Source organism: Mustela erminea, chromosome 1 (genome assembly GCF_009829155.1).
Source record: "Mustela erminea isolate mMusErm1 chromosome 1, mMusErm1.Pri, whole genome shotgun sequence".
In the NCBI taxonomy this organism is placed as follows: domain Eukaryota; kingdom Metazoa; phylum Chordata; class Mammalia; order Carnivora; family Mustelidae; genus Mustela; species Mustela erminea.
In genome coordinates, this window is record NC_045614.1 from 136,642,657 (window position 1) to 136,657,293 (window position 14,637).

Below are 14,637 nucleotides of genomic sequence, written 5' to 3' on the forward strand. Positions count from 1 at the left end.
ATATGGAGGACATGCTTAAGAATCCACTATGATGGAAAACATTTCATTCTTTAAAAAAAAAGAAAAAAATTTTCTCTTCTTCCTTTTATTGGTAGTTCTGAATGTTAGATATTTTTTTCTCATGAGGTCAAAAGGTAGCTAAGTATATGATTGCAAGTGGAAAAACCGGGGACAGAAATCAGGTATTGGCAGTTTTTCCATTTTTATTTGTGTGTGAATTTTTAATGTAAAAGCAGGGACATAAAACATTAATGCAAGACAAAATGTTTCAGCGAACACATTTCAGCAGTTCAAATTTATAACAATTATAAATAAACCTGTTAAATTTTTCTGGACAATGCCAGCATATGGATTTTTTTAAAAACAAGTACATTTCTTATGACGGCAACTAATGGTGTTTGTAACATTTTTATCATACAGCGGATCCACCCATTCACTACAGTCTTCTGAGTTGTCCTATATCCAAGTACATGATTTTAATGTTGTCTCTCTTCTGTGCTGTTCCTGTAAGTTTGCTACTAAAATACATTAAACTTTAAAAAAAAAAAATTGTGTGCATCAATAGCCCAAAGACATGGCCCTAGCTTTCAGTATTTTAGATTCCATGGTGTTGGGGAAGAAATCCTTCTGCTAAGGCATGATAGAGGTGCATATAAGACACTCGCCCTCATTGGCTGCCGGGGAAGCCCCTAGCCATGAGAAGCACACTACCAGAGCTAATCCTGCTCTGTCCCTTCTCTATGTAATAAAAGCACTGTTCTAACCAGTCCATGACAGTGTTGTTCTTCCTTGGTGACTCCAATGTCTAAGATATAGTGGGATAGAATTGTTTGAGTTCCATTTTTGGTGGCTGGCATTTGTGGTGATCTTTGCTATTATCCAAGCAATTGTAGTCCTTCCCTGGAATTGGTTAGCAGTATAGTGTTCTATTCAGCAAGCTGTATTAACAAGTCACTCAGACTTTAACACAACTCTAGCTGCATTGCCTTCTCTCTCTCAACCCTTGGCTTCCTATGACGCCAGTGATTGAGAAAGATATTTGTGTTCCACAAGAATCCCCATACTTATCCACTATAGAGGAAGCTCTTGATAATCAGATGGCAAAATGATGCCAGTCATTCTCTTTCCCCAGTTACCCCAGGGCTTTCTCACTGCGACCATGAACAAAGTGACTATGGGGCTATGCATATGCTCAACAACATGGACTTTCCCTAGAAATGAAAAGGCTAAGTGTGATTAATCTGTCAAGAGTTGAGGGGCGCCTGGGTGGCTCAGTGGGTTAAGCCTCTGCCTTCGGCTCAGGTCATGATCTCAGGGTCTTGGGATCGAGCCCCACATCGGGCTCTCTGCTCGGCAGGGAGCCTGCTTCCTCCTCTCTCTCTCTCTCTCTTCCTGCCTCTCTGCCTACTTGTGATCTCTCTCTGTCAAATAAATTAATAAATTCTTAAAAAAAAAAAAAAAAGAGTTGAGATTAGCCCTGACCACAAGTTAAGGCACCATTTTCCAGGAGTACAGACTACTACCAGGTGGCAGGTTGATTACACTAAACTCCATCCAAAATGGATGGAGCATAAATTCATCATCACTGCAAGAGACGTCTATTCTGAATATGGATTTGCCTGTCCTGCTGAAGTGGGAAGGTGGCAGTGGAGCACTACAATCCATAAACCCAAAGAATACGTTATACATAGTCATAGCATTTTCCGTATTGTTGCTTCTGACCAATGAACTCATTCCACAGCAAAGTGCAGCAATGGGCTTATACCCATAAAATAAACTGGCTATTGAAAGGTGGAGTAATTTACTGAAGACTCATAACTTAACTAGTTAGGACCCTACACATGGGAAGGGCTCTGCTTATTATTATAGCTAATAAATCACTCCCCAAATTGTTGCTTCTTGTCCTGGCAACATGAGCTCTGCTAATTTGGAGGTCTTAGTTCACAAGGAGGCAATGCTTCAAGCAGAGGGCACAACAATGGTTTCACTGAATTGGAAAATGAGATTGGCCATTTTAGGTCTGTGACACTAAACCAACAACAGGGAAGAAAGAAAGAAAGAAAGGAAGGAAGGAAGGAAGGAAGGAAGGAAGGAAGGAAGGAAGGAAGGAAGGAAAAGATAAAGAAAAGATTACTCTTCTGGCTGGAGTGATTGATCCCAATCACCAAGGGAGAATTAGGCTGATGCTACAAATGAGGGCAAAAAGAACTCTTTCTGGAACACAGGAGATTCTTTACAGTGTCTCTCCATATGTCCAAGAACAACAGTAAAGCTTAATGTAAAAACTACAGCAACCAAACAAAATGCAGGATAATTGAGGAGTCAGTCTTCAGGAAGGCGTGGGTTACTCCACCAGATAAAGAACACCAACCGCCCAAGGTTCTAACAGGAAGGAAGAGGAAATATAATAACTGTAGTAGAAAAAAGAAGCCACTGGTAACAATTACAGGCTTAACACCATTTAGAGAAACAAGATTTAAAGTAGCTTTGCATATTCTCTCTTTGCTTGCCATATGTATGTGTATATTTATATATGCTAACAATATTCTTCTTCTACCTCCTTCTCATCTTCATTTTATATATGAGCTGTTGGAGGTTAACTTTACAGTTTCAATTGTAAGTAACAAAATATTCTGTGGGTCTTTGACAGAATTTTTTTTCTTCTTTGATAGAATTTGATGAGTAATGAATATAGTCAATGATAGATACAATGACTGTTAAGGCCGTGTGTCCCCTCATTTTGGGAAAAGGATAAGATCTTCTTCACTTGTAAGAAGGATTTGTTCATTGTTGTACAGAAGTTCAAATGTGTACAGAAGAGTGTATATGGAAGCAGAGTAACCAAAGAACTATACTGTAGCAATTATCAATGTGCTGTCCTTGAGGAGCAGATAGTCCCCTTATTGCCTCCTCTATGATACTGAGATCTGTAAATATTTCTCCTTTGTCAGCTGGCGTGACAGGCTTAGTCATTTGATGGTTCTGGAGGCATAGTAAAGAAGGAAGCAATTCCTATTCTAGTCTGGTGTGCTCCTCTCATAAAGGTCCTACAGCATACACGGCCTCACTAGCATCTACTCCTATGACATAGGCAGCTTCTCCAGCACCCAGTTCCCATGATGTGCAGCATCTGGTAGTCCCCAGTGGCCAAAAGCTTTCCCCAGAACCCCTTCAGGCAGCGTCAGTAGCAACACATATGTCTGTGAATGGCTTTCCACAGCCTCCCTCTGGGTCACCTTGAGGAGAGTTCCAAGGCATGGTACCTTCCTATGGATGCTTTCCTAAAACTCAAAGGGCATATTTCCAACAATTCTGCCAGCACAGCACGGCACCTAAGTTCTTAGATAAGGAAAGAGTGGGAGGGAGCGGCAGAGGGAGAGAGAGAATCCTAAGCAGGCTCCACGCTCAGCATGGAGCGAAACATGGGGATCTATCTCATGACCCAAAGATCATGCATGACCTAAGCCAAAATCAAGAGTTGGTCTCATAACCAACAGCCACCAAGATGCCCCTGAATGATATACGGTTTTGATCCCTGTCTATTGTAAATATCCATATTAAAGTAAATTTTAAATGATGTGAAGCAGATATCTCGAAATATGACTCTACAAGCATTTTTGTTGTCCTCATCATCCAACTGATGTTCACATCTTTATTAGCTCTATACACACCTTGAAAAGGTAAAGAGCATTTCTTGAGCCTCTAGCAAAGGACAGGAACTCAATCCTCATAGAAAACCTACTAATGACCCATTTTATAGATGAGAACACTAGCTAAGGGAGCTTAAGCCATTTGATCAGTATCAAGTAGCTAATAAGCAGCCAAGCTAGAATATGAATCTTGGTCGTCATGGTTCTAAAGTCCAAAGAATTCTAGAACCATGAAAAACAAATGAGAACAGAAGAAAAATAATCCAAAAATAATACTCTGACCCTAAAAATGAGATCCACTTCAATTCAACTGTTCAACATTTGTCTGTTTATACTAAAGTAACATTTTAAGATGGCATCAAACCTTTTGTTCCAGAAATTCTGCTTTAAGGAATCCAAGTAAGCAAAGTCAATAAGGTGCAAACGTTTATGAACCAAAAACATGGGCAAACCCATATGTCTATATACAGGTTGAGTAAGTTATGGCACAGACCCAAAATCAAATATTATGTAGTCACTAAAAATAAACTTTTCTAGAAGTTTCAATGAAATGGAAAGTGAAGAAAATCATAATACAGAACACTGTAAAATGTAAAATTAATTATATAAACAGACAACACATATATACACACATTATTTTTTAAAAAAATAAAAGGTCAGATTAGTTCAGCCTAATGGGAATGCAAAGAATTTTTTTTCTGTACAGTTGTTTGTTTTCTAAAATATCCATAGTAAGCATCATTATACTTATAATAATAAATGTAAGCTGTTTGTAATAAAGTAATTTTCAAACTTTCTAAATAGGCAAATATTTTATTTTCCAAATAATTATTCTATAGGAAATAATTTTAGAGATGTGTAGTTTTATTTATAAGGAAATATTTACAAGACCTACATTCTAATGTTAGTTCAATTAATAGCCAAAATTTCCATTATCATATACAAAGCATGTATAAATTTAATCATAGCCCTCCTAATCAATTTATATATATGGACAATATCCTAGAAAACCTGACCTTAACCCATGATACAGAATTCTTATTTCAACTTCTGAGAACTATGATAGTAAGCTCCAAGTCTCTCTCTTCAGTTCATTTCCTTGAGTTGAATTTTTGTTATAAAGACAAACCCAGAAACTATTCTCTATGCCTGAATGCAGCCTTTCTCCCTGTTCCCCCTGATAATGGCATTCAGCTCAGGGCAATAGATTATGATAATTTAAACCACACACTTATTTTAATTACTTTCCACATTTTCCATTTGCCATCTTGTCAGAACAATGTATGAATCATAGTGAACAATTAGTGCACTGGAAGAAAAGATGTGCAAAGCTAAATCAAAGCCTAGCTCAGTTAGTTGCTCAGGCCAATGTCATGATGATTCTAACAGTCCCATTTCCTTAAGACTGAAGCCACAAAATTACATTTGACTTGTTCTTCACGAGAGAGAAGGTCTACTGATTCAACTACCAAGAGCTTCCTCTCACTTTTCCTAGGTTTTTGAGGAACCACACACAGCAAAGCCATGTACTAAGAAAACTTCTTCAGGACTAACCTAGGACTTACCTTCCCATCTTCACATTGCCTAGTGAAGCCCCTGCACAAAGCTGGTATTCATATATGCTGAGAAGATTAACCTACATGGCGTACTCCTTTGGTGAGGGAGAAAAGCTGTTTGCAGCAGTCTAGGATTTCTTCCTTGTTCTCAAAAATAAAAGATCAATGTGTTTATGTCTCGTGGAATATGCAATTGCCAGCTGACTGGTGGTTTAGTTCTAAGAAAAGAAAGGCTTTGTTGCTTAGGTTTTCTCAACTGGGAATAACTTCTATTTTTGTAAAGCTATAGAACCATTGGGGTTTTTCTGGTGGCTTTCACTTATTTAATTCAGGAACCATGAGCAACAGAATTTTTACTCTGTTAATATTTGGGATTCTAAATAAGACCTGGATATGAGTAAATAACAAGCCAAAATGGCAACTGAAAGGCAACAAAACCCTTCTACTGAAACCTTCTTATTGATAATCTTTCCAGATTCCAATAAATTACTCCACTGTTTACTGCTTTGGATTTAATCCCTGAAAGCATCTGATAAAAAGGCAAGAGTATAATCTGAAATAAATAATAATATATTGGCATGGAACTTTATAGTTTTGTTCTTATAAACTTTTTTAAAAGATATTTAAATTATATATTTTTTAGGATTTTATTTATTTTTTGGCACAGAGAGAGAGAGATCACAAGTAGGCAGAGCAGCAGACAGAGAGGGGGAAGGGAGCCCAATGCAGGGCTTGATCCCAGGACCCTGAGATCATGACCTGAGCCGAAGGTAGGCGCTTAACCCACTGAGCCACCCAGGTGCCCCAGTTCTTATAAACTTTTAAATTCATTCTGAATGTGTTTTGGAATTATGTGTGCTGGTTAAGCTTGGATTTGTTACTAGGAAGTGATATGCCCTCTAATAGAGAGTTGTTTGTGTTCTGAACCAGGTTTATGAGTTTTGAGCTTCAGCGAAGCGGTTAATGAGTACATTTAACCACTGTACTTAAATTATCTGAAAATTTCAACTAGCACCTGGCAAGATGGAAGGGAGAAGGAAACTATCTTAGTTGCTAAGAGAGATTACAACGTTATCCCACTGATTGGGAAGAAGAGTACCTGGGAAAGACAGAGATGAAGGCCCCACCACTATGTCACCTTTCCTTTTGGCTTCTGTTAAAAATGGAAAAGAAACTCTAAAGGGAACTGGGTTAGAATTATGAGATAATGGCTTCAGTAGCAGTTATAGCACAGTTAATGAAATGATTCACTAATTTGAAATGGTCATAGGTACTACAACATGGAATTTCAAGAAATTCTGGAGTCACACTGGTCTACCACAGCAAAGAATAGCACCCAACTCTGCACCAACAGTAAATTCAAGGAGTGGCTGTAACAAAACTCTTGGGTAATTTTTCCAGAAACCACTCTGGAGTATTCTGCAGATACCTGCCTAGTAAAATGAAGAATTTCTGACCACCTGCTTCATAGTAACACCACTTCCTGGCCTTACACTTCACATTCTTTTGCTGACTTCCATATCCAAGTTGACCAGAACATGAAGCATAAAGAAATAAACCTTTATGAAATACTGAAAAGGCAACTTTAACAAAATGATAGAGAGATAGACATAGAGATAGAGACAGAGAACACTAAGAAGGCTGGAGCTTGAAGAAAGAGAAAAGAGGGAAGGGGTTATGGCCTTCTAGGAATTTTCATCTTATCATTAAGGTCCAATTCAACTGCTCCCATCTTTTGAAGACTTCCCAAATGTACCCCCTCACCACCACAATTAATTGGCTCCGTGTTTCTGTAGCATTTCCAGTATGATTCCTAAGAGCAATTTTGGTCTATATTGAGGTCAGCAGACTTTCATAAAGGGCTAGGTAGTTTCTGTTGCAGTTATTCAACCCTTCCATTTTACCATAAAAACAACCATAAACAATATATAAATCAATGGGCATAGCTGTGTTCCAATAATTTTATTTCCAAAAACAGGTGGCAGGATGGACATGGTTTATGGACCATAATTTGCCAACCCCTGCTTGATATCATATTTATTTCTGTATTATCTCTCACTCATCCTACATATTCCTTGACAGCATATCACATGCATATTGAATCCTCTGTGATTCACACACAATAAGTGCTATGGACTGAATGTTGTATCCGGCCCCCACCAAAAAAATCCTGTGTTGAAAGTTAGTCCTCAATGTGATGGTATTAGGACATGGGGCTTTTAGAAGATGATTAGGTCATGACAGTAAAGTCTTCATGAATAATATTAGCACCCTTATAAGAAAGATCCCAGAGAGCTTCCTCCTTCCTCTTTCACCCTGTGAAGACACAACAAGAAGACAGCCATCTATGAACCAGGAAGACAACTCTAACCAGATACCAAATATGCCAGTGCCATAACTTCTTAGAACTGTGGCAAGTTAAGTTTCAGTTGTTTATAAGCCACCCAGCCTGTGGCATTTTTGTTATACGCAGCTAAATCAACTAAGACAGTAAGGGATAAATAAGTGTTTTCAGAATATATAAACTGTCAGAAGCTATAAGAAAAAGCATTGTCTCATGCCTTTCTGAAGTCCAGATCAACAGGGACTACCAGACTTCTCTTATTTATAGCTGGGAGCAGAATAATTCCTCAGCAATTACAAGCATCAGTTTAAAAATTCATAGAGAAGTTCTTCTATGACCCTGAATATAACACAACCCCTTTTAAAAAGCCAGAGGTGGTATTATAACATCACCTCCCATCTCCAACTCCTCAAACCTTTACCACTGTCCCTTCTACGTTTCAATGTCCAAAGAGCATTCTTTGGCAAAGACTGACAAGATAAGAAACAAGAAATTTTGGAGAGGTTGTAGAAAAAGGGAAACCCTCTTACACTGTTGGTGGGAAAGCCAGTTGGTGCAGCCACTTTGGAAAACAGTATGAAGGTTACTCAAAAAGTTAAAAATAGAGCTACCCTGTGACTTAGCAATTGCACTACTGGGCATTTACTGCAAAGATGCAGATATAGTGAAAAGAAGGGCCATATGCACCCCAGTACATAGCAGCAATGGCCAGAGTCGCGATGCCCTTCAACAGACAAACAGATAAAGAAAATGTGCCATATATACAATGGAGTACTATGCAGCCATCAGAAAGGATGAATACCCAACATCTGCATCAATATGGATGAAACTGGAGATTATACTAAGTGAAATCAGTCAATTAGAGAAAGACAATTATCATACGGTTTCATTTATTTGTGGAACATAAGGAATAGTATGGAGGACATTAGGAGAAAGAAGGGAAAAATGAAGGGCAGGAATCAGAGAGGTAGACAAACGTGAGAGACTATGAACTCTGGGAATCAAACTGAGGGTTTTAGAGGGGAGGGTTGTGGGGGGATGGGTGAGCCCAGTGATGGGTATTAAGGAGGACACATATTGCATAGAGCACTGGGTGTCACCACAAACAGTGAATCATGGAACTACATCAAAAACTAATGATGTACTATATGGTGACTAACATAACATGATTAAAAAAAGAAGAGTATTCTTCATGACACAAAAAAGAAAAAAATAAATATAGATTGAGAAGATCAAGTTTTTTGTGGAACAATCAACATTATGCTAACCACTTTTAAACTGTTTTCCCTATCACAAGAATATTTTCTTCTATTTTCTTCCACTGCTGCATGCTTAGGTAAGCAAAAAAAACTGTACTAGAAACTTATTTAAAATACTGTAGAATGACATTTTAAATACAGTTTCAATAAACTTTAGGACTCAATACTATAAAGACTTGAAATATAGTGACTCATTAAAAAAACACTCCCACTTAGAGCCTTCTCTAGTGGCCAATCACAACTTCGGGCTGCTTTGATTTATGACATTGGCCACTGTGGCCCAGCCATTTAATCTTATAATCAACATCAATCATCAATTTTTACTACAACATTTTGCAGGCTGAGCAAAAGATATTTCTCCTGAGGACAAATTAGGCACCCCAGAGTGACTCTTGCAAATAAATACTATTGGCCATAACTTGCTGTGCTACAGTTCACTCACAGCAATTCATTCTATAAATGCCACAAAAGCCAAAGGCAAGTGTATAATTTTTAAAAATAAAAAAAAATGTCCAAAGAGATTCATATAATATAATGGCTATCTAGTGACTGAATAAAGAGTTTTAGTGGTTCAATGACAATATGTACATTCATTTATGCCTCCAATGGTTGTCATCCAAAAGATATTAAGTGTGTCCAAATATCCTTCAAGACAGATCATAACTCACCATTAAGATGATGCAAGGCCCTATTAGGCTGACAGGCAGACTTCCCCATTGGTTCAAGGTGTTCATCTCTGAGCTTGCACTCAATAGTGAAAAAGTAATGGCTAAACAAAAGACACTATGCAGAATGGCTAATTGCCAGATATACCACCAATAAATCAGCTGGACCCCATTAATAAGTAATGGCGCTCAATTTTCTGTTAATTCAGATACTCCCTGCAAACCCAGGGAGCTCTTTAAAAGTAACTGCAGTAATAATTTCCCTTTATGTAAGTCAAATAAAATTATCATTTAATCCTAGAGTTGTATCCTGTAGAAATAATCATTATGATTAATTATTAAGTATTTCTCAGCACAGATTCTAGGAAACCAGAATCCTGGGTTCACTATTCCAGTGATCATTGATAATTCCAATTATCAATATGCATGCAGCTTATTGTCTCTAACTTCCCACATTGCTGTTGATAAAACAGGAAAGTGAAAAATATTACATAAATAATATATAAGTCTAGATTTAATCACTATTGACGATAAGAACAAAATAGTTTTTTTCATCTGACAATCTCTCCGTGCTTACTTGATTCTCCAGATTTTATCATGTCTGGCACAAGAGGGATATAGAAAAAAGTGTTTTTAAACAAGAAGGATATAAAGAAGTGCTCAACAGGGAACCTAAGGGTTTGCTGTTAATTTCTGTGAAGTGGAAGGGGATCCCTTAATCTTGCAGTTTTTCCTCCAAAAAAAGCACTCCTATATTTTGCTTTTTTTTTTTTCTTCCTATTGGGCAGAAGAAATGATGAAATACTGTCTCTCCCTGGAGAGTAACATGTTCAGAGCCAATCTAAGCAATTGCTATGACACTGGTCAAAAATACAGTTAAAAAAAAAAAAAAAAAGCTTGTGTTTCTATAGCATCTTTTTTCCCCCTGCATTACTAGGATTTTATCTCCAGCAAAGGATTTCAATGTCAACACTTGAAAATATCCTAGCTTTCTTGCTGCGAGGAACAAACAAGAGGATGTATGCAACAGCACTCTGTAGAACAGTAAAGTGCCATATGCATGCTGGACATGTGTAGGATATTATTACTAATACACTTTAGGAATAATAATAATATGCACTTAAACTTTCCATAAAAGTAGCCCTCCACAGTCTATTAATCCAAGCCCCTGTCTGCAGCCTGGTATTAATATGTGCAGCATATCCTTTGAGAGCTATTCTAGACTGAATGCATACATTTAAAAAATGTAATCACTCCCAAATTACAAATTATGAATTATTTTTCAAAAGACTACAGTGGCTATTATAATGGGTAAACATATTTAAAGAACATTAGAGTGTGGTGCAAAGACAATGAATACTGTTATGCTAAAAAGAAATTTAAAAAATTGGTCATGACAAAATTGAAAAAAAAAAAAGAACATTAGAGCTTTTTAAAAACTGTATTAAGAAATGTCACAGTGATGGGGCGCCTGGGTGGCTCAGGGGGTTAAGCCTCTGCCTTCAGCTCAGGTCATGATCTCAGGGTCCTGAGATCAAGCCCCGCATCTGGCTCTGCTCAGCAGGGAAGCTGCTTCCCCCTCTCTCTCTGCCTGCCTCTCTGCCTACTTGTGATCTCTCTCTCTCTCTGTCAAATAAATAAATAAAATCTTTTAAAAAAAAAAAAAAAGAAATGTCACAGTGGTTGTTTTGGTCTTCAAAAGACTGAGTTGAGATATATAAAGATAGATAGATAGATACTGAGTTATCAGAGCCTTCTTCTTTGCAAGTTGACCAAATGGCATTTCCCAAACTCTTATTTTCCTGGGTCTTGTAAGATGACTCCATCTTCCCCTACCAATATGAACCATGAAGATAACTCAATAAAGTCAGTGCTTGGAAATACACTGGGATCCAGGCAATGTGAATTTCTAGCACCTAAACCACAAAAATTCCTGCTTGTTTTAGTGTTACTTTCAGTACCCAGATATTTTTAAATAAATACATAAAAATTTTCTCACTTTATCTTTAGTACTTGAAATCTATTTTTAAAAGGATCAGGACCTTTTGTCCAAATTAATAACTAGCTTATGATGTCCATAAATTTGCTTAATTGAGTTCAAAGTCTCAAAGTCTAAATATATGAGATAAAATAAATAAATTAGTGCTACAACTCTAAAGTGCATTTAAATTCAATGTTCAAGACATGAAGAATATTTTCCTATCATTTCTTACACCAATCAAGGTAACATTTTGGGTCAGAGAAAATAAATATTCATATGACAGTTCCTATTGTGAGTTCCTATAGATGGAGGTTACCAACCAGGGATGAACTTAGTTTTCTCTACAAAGCCCAGTGAAGAATACAGGTCCTCAGTCTTGGGACAAGATCACCATAAGCGCATAGGTCATTATATGTACCCAGAACATCCCATGTCCACCAAAGCACCAGTTTTTCCCACCACCAAACAAAATCCTAGGAAGACCTGATAGACTATGAGAACTACACAGATGTTGCCAAGTCCCCCAATGATTTTGTTTCATGCCTGCTATATTATACATTATACATTTCCAACACTGCACCAAAGAAACCCACTGGTGACATAGACATAAAGAGCTACAATTTGCATAATTTTCCCATCAGAAGCAGAGTTTCCCAAACAGTAGCAAATGTGCCATGATTTTAGATAAAACACAAATGAACCTTCAAATGAAATTAGTAGTTACATATTTATTTTCAGGGACATTTAAAAAATATGACTATCAAACCAACTTCATATTTTTATTATTTAAGATGTGACTATTCTTAAAATTTTTAAATTCAAATATAAGTTGACACATTAAAAATTAAAAATATGTTAATTTAAATTTGAATTTTAGAATTTTAAGAATGTAATAGTAGGTGGATATGGCTTAAATGATGATGATGGTTTGCAAATTTCTGAATATTTAGAAGTGCCAAGGCCTTTTGTTGTTACTAAGAATGTATTCATTTTTAATATTTAATGTTAAAAATGCCAAAAGTTTAAACTGAGAAATTTACAGGTGTAAAGGGACCTTGGGGTCCCTTAATGGCCTATTCATTGATAGGGCGAATATGAGTAATAATCCTGATATTTGTGTGCTAAGCTGTGAGTACAGACATTTACATATATATCTAACATATATGTAAATACATTTTACATATATGTAAATACAGAGACATTACATACATTTCTCTATATAGAAACATTCCAGCTTAAAACGGTGGTCATGCACAATGCAGGCAAAAAATTTTTTTAGTTCTCAATTTTTAAAAAAATTTAAAAGGTTCCTCATGCCCTGCTGGGCTGAGACCTGGGGCAGGTGTTCTGATCCTTCCCAAGGGCTCATCTGCAAAACAGGGGCAATAATAATCCCCACTTTAACAGGTCATGGTCAGGTGTAAAGGAGTGATTTCTATTTTAAATAAATGTGTTTGTGTGTGTGTGTGTCTGTGTCTGCGTGTGTCTCTGTGTGTCTGCGTACACGTGTGTGTGTGTATATATATATATATAATTCTATTATTATTATAGCCTTTATATGGGAAGGTCCACAGTTTTCCAAGAGGATTTAAAAAAGAAAAAGAAAAAAAAAAAAGACTTCTCTCCTATTAGGAGACCTTAGGGTCTCCTAATTTTAGGCTGCAATTGAGCTCACCTCCAGGGAGTTCAGGAGCAAACTGCAGGGCCAGACCCATATGCTACAGCAACTGCACTCAGCAAGAGTTACCCCAAGAGTCACCTGTGGTCAGCATTTGGCTTCCCAACTCCTTCACATGCAACAAAGTCTGCAGGACAATGAAGCACAGAGCTCTTCCCCAGGAAGACAACAGAGGACTGCTACAGAGGATCAATCAGTGGCACATGTGGACCAGGCTCAGTGAGGGAGCTCCTGAGGTAGTAAGGGTTACAAAGGGGACACTGAAAAATGTGGGGGCTGAGGGGACGCTGTGTCAAGGGTCTCAAACTCAATTGCCTTCCGAGGCTGAAAAGATCATAAACAAAACGAGACAAATGTGGGCAATGCTGAACTGGCAAGCAAATCCATCAACTAAGAGAAGCAGTCATTGTCCAGTACTAGCTGACTGTCATCAAATGAGACATCGTTTCATTTGTCACCAAATGAAATTGACTTTTCAGGAGAAGTTGGAAGTCATTTTTATGTGAAGTTCCCCACTTACTAAACAGGAACTAATTCCCCCCAAAATGTTAAATCCTCTGCAAGCGAAATAAAAAACAAGTCTGTGGGCCACTAGCCATTCTAGAGCTGCCATTTTGCTAGCACTATAGTGCCAACCCAGAAGACAAAGGGAGAGAAACCAAATCACAATGAGAAGACTATTTTTAGGCATTTTCTAATGTCACACCAAAACAAAGATAGCCAGATTGTAAGCTAGAGCTGACAACTCCCTTACAGGAGTGTTCAGAAGCCTGACCAAAACGCTAGTTTTCATAACCGTCTGAGAAAGACGTTTACCAGTGTTTTCCTTTGGCCCGGATCAGTGTAGTACCATTACCCCCTGCCGCCACGGCCCTGGATTTTGAAGTAGGACGACAAACCGAACACCGCTGCAAACATGCCCCTCAGCCACCTGGCTTCCTAATGAAGAACTAACAGACTGCATTTCCCAGCCTTCCCCTTAACCTCTGAGATTCGGGTCTCTAATGACCAGGCCCGAAGGATGGCTGGCGCACTGGCAGCATGAATGCAATGACGTTCACCGGTTAACTCCCGTTCAGGCAAAGCTAAATGGGGCCGGCTCATCTCTTGCCCTGCACATTTCACTGCAATTGGGGGTACTCTGGAATCCAACAAAGAAGTTTCTGAGAATACCACAGCCGCTGCACACCTGACCCCAACACCACACCCGCTCTCCCAGGACCCGTTATTTGTGAACAGCAACTTCATGACCTGTCTTTCCGTCCTGGAGGATGCCTTCCTGAGCGACAGGCACACAGAAGTGTGCAGCCATGAACTTCCACCTCCAAGGCAACTGCAGCCAAGGCTTGTGAGGCGGAGGTGCTCTCCACCCTCATCCTCATGCGTCGCGCCTGGCGGCGGAGCGCGAGCCCTATTGGCTGCCGCCTCCTCACTCCCACAATGCCCCGCACCCGGCGCAGTCCGCAAGGGCCGCCGGGAGGACTGGCTGCCTCCCACGCGAGGC

At 38.5% G+C, this 14,637-nt stretch overlaps 1 long non-coding RNA gene across 1 annotated transcript; it reads right to left on the reverse strand.

Moving 5' to 3' along the window:
* Window positions 1-291: 291 nt before the first annotated feature.
* On the reverse strand, window positions 292-13,603 carry LOC116601104. Its single transcript, XR_004289921.1, has 3 exons — window positions 13,592-13,603; window positions 4,875-4,880; window positions 292-375 (listed from the first exon to the last, which is right to left on the reverse strand). It is a non-coding gene; the product is annotated as an uncharacterized LOC116601104 (long non-coding RNA).
* Between the last annotated feature and the right edge of the window lie 1,034 nt (window positions 13,604-14,637).